The sequence below is a fragment of the Saimiri boliviensis genome, chromosome 3, assembly GCF_048565385.1.
Source record: "Saimiri boliviensis isolate mSaiBol1 chromosome 3, mSaiBol1.pri, whole genome shotgun sequence".
Taxonomy (NCBI): Eukaryota; Metazoa; Chordata; class Mammalia; order Primates; family Cebidae; genus Saimiri; species Saimiri boliviensis.
In genome coordinates, this window is record NC_133451.1 from 152014453 (window position 1) to 152032290 (window position 17838).

The following is a 17838-nucleotide window of genomic DNA, read 5'->3' on the forward strand; positions in this document are numbered from 1 at the left end:
TTCGTGATCTGCCTGCCATGGTCTCTCGAAGTACTGGGATTACAAGTGTGAGCCACCGCTCCTGGCCGAATTTTATCTTAAATTTTACTTTGCCTGAGATACATTATGCTACTTCTATTTTATTTTTCTTTCACTGTTTATTCTTTTATTTTAATACGTCTCTATTCTTTTCTCTTAAGTGTGTATTTTGTGTATAGCACATATTTAGACATTTAAAAAATTCAATTTAACAGTGCTCTTTTAATAGGGGATCTGGAGCCGGGCGGAGTGGCTCATGCCTGTAATCCCAGCACTTTGGGAGGCCGAGGCGGGTGGATCACGAGGTCAAGAGATCGAGACCATCCTGGTCAACATGGTGAAACCCCGTCTCTACCTAAAATACAAAATATTAGCCAGGCATGGTGGCATATGCCTGTAATCCCAGCTATTTGGGTGGCTGAGGCAGGAGAATCATTTGAACCCAGGAGGCAGAAGTTGCAGTGAGCCAAGATTATGCCATTGCACTCCAACCTGGGCAACAAGAGCAAAACTCCGTCTCAAAAAAAAAAAAAAAAAAAAAAAAAAAAAAAAAAAAAAATAGGGGATCTGAAATCCTTTATGTTTACAGCTGTAATTTACCCGCTTGGGATTATTGACTTCCTACTTACATTTTTCTTATTTGTATTTCCCTTTTCTTCTATTTCTTCCTATGTGGTATGTATTTGATTTTTATTCATATTATTCAGTGATTTGAGAAGCATATGTCACTCATATTTGGCAGTGGTTAACATGAAGTTTAAAGTAGAAGCCTTTGCTTTTCAGAGCCTGGCAGACAGTATGTGGGGAAAGTAACTTCATAACCAAAAGAGCATAAGCAGTGTATCTTTTGTGCATTTTAATTTACACTTGATCCTAAGAAACTCATTATAGGAAATGAGTTTTTCAACAGTTCCTCCTTAGTAACATAAGGCAATGAGCAATTTAGATACACAAGAACATTTTACATTTTTAGATCCAAATTTAGTAATTTTAGAATTGTTTTGTTTACATTTTTTATATGACTAACACTAAACTAACTCAAATATAGTTTGATGTTGAGAGGAATGGAGCTCAGTTTGTGAGTATTTATGTAGAATCCCTCTTGTAAACAGAAATAATTTCACTGAAATCAACCGTAGTTTACTTAACAACACATTTAGAAAATACTGTGTATGTTTTCCCAGCAAACCAACCGTTCAGAACCCTCAAAATTGATGTTTCTGCTAACCTTTTCATCAAAAGCTGTTTCCAAGAAGATGTGAGAAGATTAGCAAATGATTAGTTTAAACTTTCTATTTTAGTGTAATCAAATAGTTCACATTTCTAGACTGCATTTTTTTAATCGACCAGTATTATTTTCTTACTCAGCCCAGCTGTTTTTGACAGATGAAATAGTGCAATTTGGGAAGTGGCAAGAGAAGCTTATAAACTAACTACAGAGATGGAAAATTACCTCCACTGCTAAATACCAAGGGAATCTACAAGATAAGAGTAAAATGAAATGTCACAACTCTCAGCAATGGCGCCAAACAACTGGACGTGCGGGAGTGCTTGAGTATTTGCTTTGACTGCGTTATATAGAACACCACAACTAGTTTTTTGTATTAAGAAACTCAAAGTTTCCAGTGTATTAAAGGAATAAAATACATTTTTGGCATTATCAACTAGTAACTTGCGTTTATGTGTTTTATTATTCCGGTTAAAATTATTTTAGTTATTTCTCATTCTGAATATTTATTGCATTCTAGTCTGTCATGAATTTCAAAAAGATTAGACATAAACATAAGTGATGCAAAACTACTATCAGTTTTTATTTTAGTTGTGTTTTTAACATTCACTTAATTATATGTTTTTTTTTACTATTTTGTAAATAGTTAATTTTAACTATTTTGATGTGAAACGTGTATAAATTAATGGTTTCTCAAAAGAACAAATTACCCATCAGTCTGAATTAACCTTATATTCTATATTCATGTAAGATAACATTATAAAAGGATAAGAAATGATAGATATGTATCAGTAACATTGTAAGTATGACAACATATAACAAAGTGGAATTATTCTTAATTTTAGGTAAAGTTGAAGGACAGAATGTTTGAATCATTAAGATTGCAAATTGTTAATTGGCCTATGAAACTGCCCAAATTTATCAGTGACATTTTGCAGTGTTCTTGATGGACATGAAGTGAGAGGAGGAAGCCATGAACAGCTATGAAACTTAGATTTATTTAGCTAAACAGATAAAGGATTTATTGGCAGAGAGGACGCACAGAACAGGGGCTGAAAAACAGAAGATAGTTAGGGGTCTTTTCCTTTGCCCCCAGATTTTTTTGTGAAAATCCTCAACTAATGGTGAGACTTTACACAGAGTTAGATTCATTCCTGTGATTCCATTGTCCTTTATACTGAGTCTCCACTATCTTTCTGGAGGAATGTATACTCATACAAAGTGTGTTTCCATGGAAGATAAAGTTTACAAACTTTAGGTTCTCCTGGTTCTTGAACCAAATTCAATGTTAGCAAGTATACTTCCTCAATGGTTGAAAAGCAGAATCACTGTCTAGAGAAATGTTATTGCCTCTGGCTTGCAAATTCCCACAAAACACATCCTTCTATCTAACTCTTCAACTCCAAGTTCAACTCTTCATTTGTCTCCATTGAATAAGATAAGATCATAGTTTTCCAAGTTCAATATACGTCATGATCACCTAGAAGGCTTGGTTAAAAAGCAGCTTGCTGATCCCTCTTTCCCAGTTTTCCATTCACGTTTCCTGGTGATGCTCATGTCACTAGTCCATTGACCATATTTTGAGAATGCTGGATTGAGGAAACATAAATCACTTTTTATACCACGTATATTTTAACTTTGCCAGTACAATTTTCAAAAGAATCTGTTCAGAGTTTTAAAAAGGAAACTAATATGCAAATCCTTTAATTCTGTTTATTTGAAAATGCAATTCACATATTTATGATACTTAACAGTAATCACTTTTGTTGACATAGATAAAATCTTTGCTATAGTTTTCATACAATGGCTTTTTACATAATAATCATACGGAATAGTGATATTATTTTTCTCTTAAGTACTCCGCATTGCAAGAGGTTATCAAGCATTTTGTTTGTCTCTAACAGTTTTACGCATTTATTCCTTCTTATTTATATATATGAGTTAATCCATCTTTCAGTCATGGCAGTCATGGTGATTACCACTATCAAAGAATATTATTCAGAACTTGTCTAATAACCTATGAAATTAAAGTTAGAAAATAAACAAATGTGTAAGGCAGTTTAAGACATGGAGTGAGTAGAATTATACTTTTATTAAAGTTCTTTATTCTATTCAAACAATAAGTAGAAATCTAGGCCAGGCATGGTGGCACACTCCTGGAATCCCAGCACTTTGGGAGGACGATGTGTGCAGATCATGAGGTCAAGAGATCGTGATCATCCTGGCCAACATGATGAAACCTCGTCTCTACTAAAAATAAAAAAAAAAAAAAATGAGCTGGGCATGATGGCTCATGCCTGTAGTCCCAGCTACTTAGGAGGCTGAGGCAGGAAAATTGCTTGAACCCAGGAGGCAGAGGTTGCAGTGAGCCGAGATCATGCCACTGCACTGTAGACTAGCAACATAGCAAGACTCTGCCAAAAAAAAAAAAAAGAAAGAAATCTAAAGAATAACTATTAATAATGCTCATGTTAGATACATCATTGACTTCAATATGCCCCAAAGTCCTTATCTCCATATATATATATAATTAAACAAGGAATCCTTTCCCCATTGCTTGTTTTTGTCAGGTTTAATAAATGGTTTTGGGAAAACTGGATAGTAATGTGCAGAAAGCAGAAACTGGACCCATTCCTGTCACCTTATACTAAAATTAACTCCATATGGATTAAAGACTTAAACATAAGACCTAACACCATAAAAACCCTAGAAGAAAATATAGGCAAAACCATCCACGATGTCGGCATAGGCAAGGACTTCACAACTAAAACACCAAAAGCAATGGCAACAAAAGCCAAGATAGGCAAATGGTATCTCATTAAAGTCCAGAGCTTCTGTACAACAAAAGTAATAATCATTAGAGTGAACCAGCAACCAACAGAATGGGAAAAATTTTTTCAATCTACCCATCTGACAAAGGGCTATGACATATGAAAAAATGCTCATCATCACTGGTCATTAGAGAAATGCAAATCAAAACCACATTGAGATGCCATCTCACACCAGTCAGAATGGTGATCATTAAAAAATCTGGAGACAATAGATGCTGAAGAGGATGTGGAGAAATAGGAACACTTTTACACTGTTGATGGGAGTGTAAATTAGTTCAACTATTGTGAAAATCAGTGTGACAATTCTTCAAGGATCTAGAAATAGAAATTCCATTTGATCTAGCAGTCCCATTACTAGGTATATATCCAAAGGATTATAAATCATTCTATTATAAAGACACATGCATATGTATGTTTATCATGGCACTGTGTACAATAGCAAAGACCTGGAACCAACCCAAATGCCCATCAACGATAGACTGGACAAAGAAAATGTGGCACATATGCACCATGGAACTCTATGCAGCCATAAAAAATGATGAGTTTGTGTCCTTTGCAGGGACATAGATGAATCTGGAAACCATCCTTCTCAGCAAACTGACAAGAACAGAAAATCAAACACCACATGTTCTCACTCATAGGTGGGTGTTGAACAGTGAGAACACGTGGACACAGGGAGGGTAGCATCATATAGTGGTGTCAGCTGAGGGTGATAGGGGAGGGACAGAGGGGGATGGAGAGGGTGGGGAGGGATAATGTGGGGAGAAATGCCAGATCTAGATGAAGAGGGAATGGAGGCAGCAAACCACATTGCCATGTGTGTACCTATGCAGCAATCCTGCATGATCTGTACGTGTACCCCAGCACCTAAAGTGCAATAAAAAAAGAAACACTAGTCTAAGCATTAATATTCAACGATTTGATTGGGGATGAATCAGATACACAAGGCTGAACACTTACAGGACTGACCCTAGACTCCAGCCCCTTTAGAAGCTGTGCTGTTGCTCTGTGGCCCAAGACCCCTATCATAAATCACATTGATAATATAGACTATCTAGCATGGCCCCAGGCCTTCAGGGTCACTCCTAAGATAGAACCTTTCAAGGACTTAGAGGTTGCCTCCTAGGGGTGGGGGCAAACAGCCAGAATTTTCTTTGGGCAATATTAATCTTTTGCTGCACAGTTTGCTTCTTCATTTCATCCAAATCTTTCTGATGAACACTTACTGAAATGCCTTCCCTAACCACATAATCTAAAATGTACATTTGCTCCATCACTTTCCACCATTCTGCTTTATTCTTTTCCTCATTTCCCTTACTAAAAAAAGACATGCTTATTTATTTATTTATGCTTGTCTACTGAGGTAGAACATTAACTTCATGAGGGCAGAATTTTTCTTTCCTTTACTATTACATCTCTATGGATTAGGCCCAGTAAAGGTATTTATATCTACAGTAATCTATATCTATACTAATCTCTTCAACAAGGTCTAATATATAATTAATATTTTGGGGGAAGAGATAAAAAACCAAAAACTTATAAATAATAATAATAATAATTATTATTATTATTATATATTTTATTGCACTTTAGGTTCCAGGGTACATGTGCAGAACATGCAGGATTATTGCATTTATACACACATGGCAATGTGGTTTGCTGCCTCCATCCCCCCATCACGTATATCTGGCATTTCTCCACATGTTATCTCTACCCCCTACTGTCTTTCCCCTTTCCCCTCCTCCAGCAGACCCCAGTATGTGATGCTCCCTTCCCTGTGCCCATGTGTTTGAATTGTTCAACAACTGGCTATCAGTGAGTACATGTCGTGTTTGATTTTCTGTTCTTGTGTCAGTTTGCTGAGAATGACGGTTTCCAGATTCATCCATGTCCCTGCAAAGGACACAAACTCATCATTTTTTATGGCTGCATAGTATTCTATGGTGTATATGTGCCACATTTTCCTTGTCCAGTCTATCATTGACAGACATTTGAGTTGGTTCCAGGTCTTTGCTATTTTGTAAACAGTGCATCAATGAACATATGTGTGCATGTGTCTTTATAATAGAATGATTTATAATCCTTTAGATATATGCCTAGTAATGGGATTGCTGGGTCAAATGGGATTTTTATTTCTAGGACCTTGAGAAATTGCCACAATGTCTGCCACAATAGTTGAACTAATTTACACTTCCACCAATAGTGTAAAAGTGTTTCTGTTTCTCTACATCCTCTTCAGCATCTGTTGTCTCCAGATTTTTTAATGATCACCATTCTAACTGACATGAGATGGTATCTCAGTATGGTTTTAATTTGCATTTCTCTAAAGACCAGTGAAGATGAGCATTTTTTCATGAAGTCTTTGCCTATGTCTATGTCGAGGATGGTTTTGGCTAGGTTTTCTTCTAGGGTTTTTATGGTGTTAGGTCTTATGTTTAAGTCTTTAATCCATATGGAGTTAATTTTAGTGTAAGGTGTCAGAAAGGGATCCAGTTTCTGCTTTCTGCACATGGCCAGCCAGTTTTCCCAACACCATTTATTAAACTGAGAATCATTTCCCCATTGCTTGTTTTTGTCAGGCTTGTCAAAGATCAGATGGTTGTAGATGTGTGGTATTGCTTCTGAGGCCTCTGTTCTATTCCATTGGTCTATCTCTCTATTTTGGCACCAGTACCATGCTGTTTTGATTACTGTGCCTTGTAGTATAGTTTGAAGTCGGGTAGCATAATGCCTCTAGCTTTGTTCTTTTTGCTTAGGATTGTCTTAGTTATGTGGGCTGTCTTTTGGTTACATATGAAGTTAAAGGTGGTTTTGTGCAATTCTGTGAAGAAGATCATTTGTAGCTTGTTGGGGATAGTCATGAATCTATAAATTACTTTTGGCAGTATGGCCGTTTTCACAATATTGGTTCTTCCTAACCATGAGCATGGAATGTTTTTCCATCTATTTGTGTCCTCTCTTATTTCCTTGAGCAGTGGTTTGTAGTTCTCCTTGAAGAGGTTCTTTACATATTTTATTAGTTGTATTCCTAGGTATTTTCTTCTGTTTGTAGCAATTGTGAATGGCAGTTCATTCTTGATTTGGCTCTCTTTAAGTCTGTTATTGGTGTACAGGAATGCTTGTGATTTCTGCACATTGATTTTGTATCCTGAGACTTTGCTGTAGTTGCTAATCAGGTTCAGGAAATTTGGGGCTGAGAAGATGGGGTCTTCTATATATACAGTCATGTCATCTGCAAATAGAGACAATTTGACTTCCTCCTTTCCTTATTGAATACCCTTTATTTCTTTTCCTTGCCTGATTGCTCTGGCTAGAACTTCCAATATTATATTGAATAGGAGTGGCAAAAGAAGGCATCCTTGTCTAGTGCCAGATTTCAAAGGGAATGCTTCCAGTGTTTGCCCATTCAGTATGATATTGGCTGTGCATTTGTCATAAATAGCTTTTATTATTTTGAGATACATTCCATCGATACCTAGTTTATTGAGAGTTTTTAGCATAAAGGGCTGCTGAATTTTGGCCAAGGCCTTCTCTGCATCTATTGAGATAATGTGGTTTTTGTCTTTGGTTCTGTTTATGTGGTAGATTACGTTTATAGACTTGATTATGTTGAACCAGTCTTGCATCCCTGGGTTGTAGCCTACTTGATCATGATGGATAAAGTTCTTGATGTGTTGTTGGAGTTGATTTGCCAGTATTTTATTGAAGATTTTTTCTTCTATGTTCATCATGGATATTGGCCTGAAGTTTTTGGTTGTTGCTGTTGAGTCTCTGCTGGGTTTTGGTATCAGGATGATGTTGGTCTCATTAAATGATTTGGAAAGGAATCCCTCTTTTTGGATTTTTTGAAATAGTTTCAGAAGAAGTGGTACCAGCTCTTCTTTGTACATATGGTATAATTTGGCTGTGAACCTATCTGGACCTGGGCTTTTTTTTGGTTGATAGACTATTAATTGCTGTCACAACTTCAGCCCTTGTTATTGGTCTATTCAAGGTTTCAACTTCTTCCTGGTTTAGGCTTGGGAGGGTACAAGTGTCCAGGAATTTATCCATTTCTTCCAGGTTTCCTTGTTTGTGTACATAGAGTTATTTGTAGTAATCTGTGATAGTAATTTGTATTTCTGTGGAATCAGTGGTGACATCCCCTTTATTGTTTTTATTGCTTCTATTTGATTCTTCTCTTTTTTTCTTTTTTATTAATATGATCTATTTTGTTGATCTTTTCAAAAAAAATCAGCTCCTGGATTTATCGATTTTTTTGAAGGATTTTCTGTGTCTCTATCTCCTCAGTTGTGCTCTGTTCTTAGTTATTTCTTGTCTTCTGCTAGGTTTTGAGTCTTTTTGATCTTGCTCCTCTAGCTCTTTCAATTTTGATGAGAAAGTGTTGGTTTTAGATATTTCCTTGTTTCTTATATGGGCATTTATTGCTGTAAATTTCCCTCTAGACACTGCTTTAAATATGTACCAGAGATTCTGGTAAGTTGTGCCTTCATTCTCATTGGTTTCGAAGAACATCTTTATTTCTGCCTAAAATATAATAGGTTATGTTTTATTCTGTATGTGGTATTATCAGATTTTATAAACGTCATAGTTTCAGAAATTTGCATAAGGATTTATCATTTTATAATTTAAAATTTTTTAACATTTTAATAATTTAAAATAATTTATTGATATAAACTACCTTTTTTGAAATGTAGTGTTTTACTTCATATATGTAAGTAAAATATTAGTTTTTTAGCTCTCTTTAATGAAGAATTGAAATCAATAATATTTCTTCATTGCATATCAAATTGCATAATTTATTTTTTTAAGTAAAAAGTAAACTATTTGTATTATATGCAAGGTCATTTTAAGAAAATAATTCTTTCCAAGCATATTTGGAAAGAATGGGATAGATAGCACTTATGTAGACATTAATGACAAATTCACACACATAACAAATATATAACTTAATTACTCAATCCTAAATATAAATAGACACAGGCACTGAGTATGTCCTTTGAAGGGAAATATACTAACATTCATATACTTTTATTATTAAGGTTTTTCAACTAAGTATAAAAGAATTACTAGGTATTTTATTACACTCTCCTCCATAGAAAGTCTGCTTAGTGTCTTCCTATTCAAAGAAGTCCACAAGAGTGGGGGAATAATGAGACAAGATACCTTGAGCTGATCATTTTGCATTACCTTTTACTCAGTAATATAATATTTACATAAGTTTTTTCTCTGGCTGTGTGACAATTAGCTTTTGCTTATGTTAGTGAAAGAAAAGTAATTTGTCACAGTTTGAGAATGAGCAATTTTGTTTGAGGCTCATAAAAGAGATAAGACACCTAACAAATAACATAAAGGTCACCTGAAAATTTGATTTTTAGGGGAGATAAAAGTAATTGTGATAATTAGCATTTATATTATTTATTTGATTATGTAAACAGTTATGAAAGACTTAATGTTGACTTTATATTATTAAATGATTTCTAATACAAGTCAGATTCTACATTAGAGAAAAAACACTGATGTAAATGGTGAAAATGATTTGGAAGTTAGCAAAATTTTTTTAAAAATACATTTTTACCTTTGGTTTTTTATATACTTACAGAATTGATAGAAACATTAAAGATTACCAAATACAAAAATTCTAATTTTTCAGATAAGAATCAGAAAAGCTTATTTTAGAATTGGAAAAGGTGCTCACAGATGGAATCCTTATTTTTAAAAACTGTTAAATGCAAGCAAAATGTGGTAAATAGCTTTTGTAGCTTGTGAAATAAGTTTTAGGTTCTTTTTAGGTTTCATACAATTTTTTATTTTAACCAAGTCATCATCCATTTCTTGTTTTTAAGCCTCATTTTTTCTTCTGTATGCAAATATTTCTCTTCAATTACCACTGCAACTCTTATGTCCTTGGAAGACCAATGCCTGTTTGTCACTCCAACCACCTAACATAATTATCAATTGCTTCATTTCTCTGGGTGGCCATAACACTAGGCTGAAAACCGTAGATTAGTGCATGCTTTTGAACTTGTTTAAACTTACTTGCCTAACATATCCTCCACAGCGCCACCAGTGGATTGTTTTTGAAACACACACACACACACACACACACACACACACACACACACACACACTTGATTCCAAGTTTAAGAACTAAGTTCTACAATGAATGAATAGAAAGTTATCAATTTTGTCTGACAGATTAGGTTACAAAAAAGTGACACCTAAACAATTGCCTTAAAAATGTTTTCTTGTGTAGGGCGCGGTGGCTCAAGCCTGTAATCCCAGCACTTTGGGAGGCCGAGGCGGGTGGATCACGAGGTCAAGAGATGGAGACCATCCTGGTCAACAAGGTGAAACCCCGTCTCTACTAAAAATACAAAAAATTAGCTGGGCATGGTGGCGCGTGCCTGTAATCCCAGCTACTCAGGAGGCTGAGGCAGGAGAATTGCCTGAACCCAGGAGGTGGAGGTTGTGGTGAGCCGAGATCGCGCCATTGCACTCCAGCCTGGGTAAAAAGAGTGAAACTCCATCACAAAAAAAAAAAAAAAAAAAAAAAAAAAAAAAAAAAAAAAAAAAATTTCTGGTACCCAAGAGCCTACATTAAACAAATTATTCTAAATATCTATATAGTCTTAATATTTTAATGTTTGCTTTTATGCAGGTCTTCTGATTTTCATTCTTGAAGAAACCCTGTTCCCTCACACATCATATGAGGCCATGCCTTAGGATCCTTAACATGTTATTTGCTCATTCCTCTGCCCACACTCCTCCCTCCAGACCATGGAGTGGTCTCTTAATAACAATCCAGTCCCAGCTGGACTGTGACTTTCTTGCTGAGATTTGCCTCATTTACTCAGGCATAGTCACTGTTGTCTTTCTCATAACATTTTGAGAATTATGAGTAGCTTATTACACTTTTAGTAAAAGGTGAAGTTCTTACAATGGCTAGTAGAGTTCTGCACCTCCCCCAGACATGTCCTCGTGTTCTCGTCTTAAAGCTTTCCACTGGTTATCCTTCCTTCAATGACCTCTATACATGCATCCACACAGTTATTGTCTTCACAATCTTTCAATCTTTGCTCAAATTTTTCCTTCTTAACTAGGCATATCATGACAACCATAGTTTAAACTGGAATTGTGTACCAATCTTTTTTACAACATCCATTTCTTCATAATATTTATTATTTTGTAGAAAACTACACAATTTATTTATTTCTTTTATTTCTTAATAGTATAACCACCCATTACAATGTAAGTTTCCTCAGGGAAAAATATTTTGTCTGTTTTTCCCCATTGATGTGGGGAAACATGTACCAAATCTATTGAATGATGCATTTTTAATAAATATGTATTGATTAAATGAAAGAAGAAATCTGGAGCAAGTTAGTTTGCCTCTTTAGCCTCTATTTCCCTGTATTCAAAGCAGAGGTCATGAGAATTCCTAAGTGAGAAGGCTATTGTGACTAATAAATTAGATAATGCATTGAAAGCAGTCACCACTGTGTCTGACTCACCATATTCGATTAATAATGCTAGTTCTCCTCGTTAATCATGTTATTATTTTCCAAATTTTTAGGATTCAAAATCCTAAGTAGTTAACTATTAATTGTACAGAAACGAAAAAAGTAAAGTAAAAAAAATATAGAAAAATTATCTGTAGGTAGAATTTATGATATAGTTATATATTTTTTACTTCCCAAAAGTGAATGATGATATGTTATGGTACAAAATAGTGTCTGAATATTAACATATTCAAAAAAATATTTTTTAATTTCAATTATTCTTTTTGATACCAGTATAAAGAATGCAATTTATCCCTGATTTTAACTTATTAGAACTATTAATTTAACATCATGTTTGTCAAAACTCATCTAACAATAATTAAATATCATTAAAACTTAAGCCATATATATTTGTATTTTTAATTTATAAAAACTACCTAGAAGTAATATACATCATTGTTTAAAAATAAATTGTATGTTATTGATGGAGTTAAGCTCAGCAAGTGTTTGCCCCAACCTTCTGCATGCCCAGCTCTACTCACTGAGGCTGTGTTAATGTTGCTTGCCTTCACAGAGCTAACATATATGCTTTCACAGTTATTTTTTGATTTATCACCTATAGATATTTTTTGATTTGTCCTTGGCTTGTGAGAGAGTAGCTATTAATTTATTTCTCTATACTCAACCTCTTTATTCCAATTCTTGGTAATTTTAATATCCTAAAAATTTTCGATTAATATTTCTTGTTAGATTTTTTAGAAAACTTACCAAATTTTCCAATTTTTACCAGTTATAAACATCATGTTTCCAATTTCTATTTTGTGAAAAGAGCAGGTTTGTGCCTCATCTTCTTAGTCTTCACTTTAAGACTGGTGATATTTATATCCTTTCATGTTACACATAGTTAACTGTGTTTTGCTTTCTGTATAGCTTGATCCTAAAAGTTGAAAATAAAACTTTGGTTTATCATTATGACTGTGTAACTGTTGTTCAATTCAGAACCAAGCATTGTATGTAGTCGCATTTCCTCTTCTGGTTTCTAACGTCACTGCAGCTGTGCTGTTCAATAGTGAATAGTCTCACTGTCAATGGCAATTGTATTTTTACCTTTTATATTTCACTAACTCCTAAAATCATGCTGACTTTGTGTCTACATGTTTTTCAACTATGACTGTATTTTACAACACTATAATCCACAATCAACAATTGCTGATTTCATTTGTTTTTGGTTCTTCATAAAACTCTTAAGTGCTGATATCTTTGAGATAGCTGGAGAGTCATTTCCTAAAAGCTAATTCATCATTTTACTTTTCTAGAATTTAATTTTTCCTCATAGCGACATTTAAAAATGACTTAACTGACCTCTCCTCCATTCCCTACTATTGCTTTAGGAGAAGAAGGGGTGACAAGAAGTCGAGAATTATGCCTTAAGAAAACTTCACTATTTTTGTTTTTTTCCCCCACTTTTCAGAATCAATGTGCAAATAATTTGCTTGGGAGACAATTTTGTGTAAGTAAATGTTGAATAATTTTGCATTAATGAACATTACTTGTCAAGTAAAAATTGATTAATAAATTGTTAAGAGATAGAATTCTAGATTTTACACATATTCCCTCTCTGCTTTGAGACCTTGCTCCACTGTCTCCTACCATTTTTCTCTCACTGATGAAAAACATAATGCTATTCTGATTCTTGTTTTGTCAAAGTTCATTTGCCTGTTGTTTTTTTGTTTTCTGGCTGAAACCATTGGGAAAATTATTTTTGCCTGTAATATGTAACATTATACAATAATTTATGTACATGTGACTTATTTATGTCATATTTGGTGTTCAATGCTCAGTGAATCTGTTGCTCTTTTATAGAATTGTTTTCCTCTATGCAGTTATTTCTGTGTTCAAAAGTAGCATTTAGTTTTTCAAAAACATTTTCTTAAGTTTCCCTCTTTCCTAATTCCCTGTCCTTGTGTTACAAAGTTAAAACTTCTTGAATTTCTAGAACATCTTGAAATCCCCTGAGCATACTTAATGACATACACACATGTGTATACACACACTCACAGACACACACACACACACTCACACCAGTGCACATCCATCTCCTTATGATAACATTCTTTGCCTTTGAAGGTAGACTTGTTTATTCTGATCGTTCTTTCTGAATCCTCAGACATTTTTAACCCTATTTTTTTTTAACAATTAAGGAATAAGTTTAACCAGAAGTTTTAACAGTCAGTACGTAGCAACTCATAGCATTTTGTTTGTGTGTGTCAGTTGCTATGGAATAAATGTGAGGAGACTGTTTTAACATGGTGATGAACACATTAATAGTTTTATTTGTATCCTGAGAATATGTTTACTTTTTAAAAGAATACCTCGTATTATGATAAGGGGCTTTCATTATATACGAACACTAGTGGAGTGTTTTTATATATGTTTGTGTGTATACCAATGTGTATACCACACCACACCACAAAGTATTTGTGAGAGAAAACTAAATTATTATCTTAAATTCCGGCTCCACATTTATTTGTCTTCCTTTATAGATTTATAACGGATATTTTAAATTAGATAACTCTGGCCTCCCCTCTTGATCTATATAGATCTCTAGAAGAAAGAGAAATTTATTTGCACGTATGTGTGTGAAATATCTATAGAGGAGGAAGTATCTCTATAATTAATGCTTTTCTAAAATAACATAATTAGTCTTTTTGTCTTTTTTCTGAAACTATTAAAATGAAATGTGAATATTTTATGACAAATTAAACATAGTAGTTTTTCATTAGATGGTACAGAGAAACTACAGTGGCATGAGAAAGATTTTTGGAAATTTATTTTGCAAACACCTTACATAATTAAATTGAATTCAAAGAAGAAATTATCTGTCATTTTCCCCCTTACAATTGTGTTGAATTGCCAAAAGTGTCTAATTAAACAAAGATCATGAAAACAGCAAAGCCTCAATTCATTATTTATGCAAACATTTGTAGAGCAGAAAATTGTAAATGAACATTATATCAAGTTTTACAAATATTGTCTAACTCTTGTTTACAGATCGGTATTAGATTTTGTGAGACTACTGCTAGCACATGTAATTAAAGATCAGAAGATTTAGTACTTGCCATAAAAAGTAAAGAGCGAACAGATAAGAATAAGTTATGGTTTATGATTATTTCTTTTTTCAGTTTTTCATTAGAAGAAATCTTTTAGGTAAGTGCAATTCAAACTTTAAACCTGGTCAAATAGTTCAAATGATTTCTGGTAAGAAATTACTTGAACCTGACTTCTGAATTAGCCATACTTCTTTCTGAAATATACCTATCAAATTATGGACTTTTTTCATATTTATTGGAAGTATATTCTACATCTTATTTTGATGTAATTGAGAAAAGTTAACTTTTATTAGGTGCTAAACTGTAGCATCTTTTCCCGTGTATTAACTCTTTTTTCTTCATAGTCCTATAAGAGAGGTGCTATTATTAACTCAATTTTAAAAACTAGGACATTGAGGCAGAGATGTTAAGCAATTTGTTAAGGAAGGTCACACACACAGGAAGGAATCAAACACCAGAGACCATGTTTGTACTGCCTCTCACTACGTAGGACTCATTTAATGACATTTACATATTTTATTTACTTTTTGTATAGTACTACTAGTTAGGCATCTTTCCGAATTTTCAGATGAGGAAACCGAAGCCCAGAGAGGTTAATAAATTTCCTTCAAGACGCTTAGTTATCAAGTGGTAGAGGTGGAATATCATTTTCAGAGAAAATTCTATTACTCCACTAGAATGCAAGGTCAATGAGGGCAGTAATTTTACATGTGAACTACTAAAAGTGTTAGTCCTGAAAATTGTAATTATAGCACAAATATATATTTTTGACAGCCAAAATGTTATGTTATTGTTAATTGGAAGTGGTATCATATGGAAATATTCCATAGTATCTTATATACAACTGGATTATATGCAAATCATTACAATCATATCTTAAATACATCACATATCATTGTATAGAGAACATTAAGTAAACCTGCAAAGATAACCAAGAGACTTTTTCATAATTGTATTAATTTGGGAATGTGGTTGCCGAATATTAAAGGCGACGAACCTATTTCCCCTGCTTTAAATTAACTAAAATATTTGAAGAGATGAACAAAGTGAAGAGGCAACCCACAGGCTAAGATAAATTATTTTCAAACTCCCAGCTGACATCAGTTTAATAATCAAAATGTATAAGAAGTTCAAACAACTCAATATTAAAAAATAACAATAATAATCCAAGTTTAAAATGGGCAAAAGATCTAAGTAGACATTTCTTGAAAGAAGATATACAAATGCCCAAGAGGTATTTGACAAAAATTCAACATCACGAATCACCTGAGAAATATAAATCAAATCACAGTGAGATACCAACTCACCACAGTTAAAATGGCCTTTATCAAAAAGATAGGCAAAAATGGATGCTGGTGCGGATATGGAGAAAGGGGAACCCTTGCACGCTATTGGTGAAATGTAACTTAGTATATAGCCACTATGGAGAACAGTAAGAAGGTTTTTCAAAAAAACTAAAAACAGGGCAACATAGTGAGACCCTGTCTCTACAAAAAATAAAAATTAGTTGGATGTGGTGGTGCGTGCCTGTAGTCCTAGTTACATGGGAGGCTGAGGTGGGAGGAATGTCTGAGCCCGGGATGTTGAGATCACAGTAGGCCATGGTCACACCACTGTCATGCAGCTTGGATGACAGAGTAAAATCTGGTCTCGAAATAAGAAGAAAAAACTAAAAATGCAACTACCATATGACTTGGCAAACACACACACAAAAATTAATTGCATTTCTATATACTGACAATAAACAATTGAAAAAATTAAAAATGCAATGCCATCTCCAATAGCACCAAATAAAGTAAAATCATTACATGTAAATCTAACAAAACATCTGTAGGAGGTGAATGCTAAAAACTACAAAAGTGCTGATGAGAGAAGTGAAACATGACTCTTTTGTTATGGTGGTTGATAATGAATGTCAACTTGATTGAAGGATGCAAAGTATTGATCTTGGTGTGTGTGTAAGGGTGTTACCAAAGGAGACTAACATTTGAGTCAGTGGCTGGGGAAGGCAGACCCTCCCTCTGGTGGGCACAATCTAATCAGCTGCCAGCAAATATAAATGTGCAGAAAAATATGAAAAGGGAGACGGGCCTTGCTTTCCAGCCTATATCTTTCTCCCATGCTGGATGCTTCCTGCCCTCAAACATCAGACTCCAAGTTCTTCAGTTGTAAGGCTTGGATTGGCTCTCTTTGCTCCTCAGTCTTGCAGACAGCCTATTGTGGGATATTGTGATTGTTTAAGTTAGTACTTAACAAACTCCCGTATATGTATATCTCCTATTAGTTCTGTCGCTCTAGGGAACCCTGACTAATACATTTGGAGAGATCTACTTCATTCATACCACAGTAATCAAGAACGTGTAGTATTCCCAGAAGAAGATAGCCATAGATCAATGAAACCAAATAGCGAATCCAAAAATAGATCCACACGAATGAGTGTAAATAATCTTTGACAAATAAATAAAGCAATTCAGTGGAGGAGTGGTTTTTTTGCCAAAAAAGTAAAAGGCACTAGAGCAATTAGACATCCATAGCCAAGGGGAAAAAAAAAAAAGATTCTTAATATAATTAACACCTTATACAAAATTTAACTCATAATAGATCATGGTCTTAAAGGTAAAATTATTCAACATAAAAATATGTGGTATACATTTATTATAAATTATAAACCATATATTTTTATATATATATACATTATACATTTATACTATACCACATACATATATATACTATATCACATAATTATGTGATATATACCACATACTTATATGAATATATAAACATTTATTTATAATAGATGTATGGAAAAAATCCATGGCCTAAGCCCAGAGTTTTTAGATATGACTCCAAAAGTACAATCCATAGAAGAAAAAGAAATAATTAACCTCATTAAAATTACAATTTTTTGCCTTGTAAAAATCTGTTTAAGAAAGTGAAAAGTCAAGATGCAGACATGGAGAGTATATTTATTAATCTTAGACAACAAAGGACCTGTATTTCTGCTATATGAAGAACTCTTAAAAATCAACATTGTAAAAAACAATAAAATTAGAAAATGAGCGAAACACATGAATAGATGTTTCACCAAAGAAGATGAAAGATGTACAAATATATTAAACATTAGAAAAGTAAAATTGAAACCACAGTAA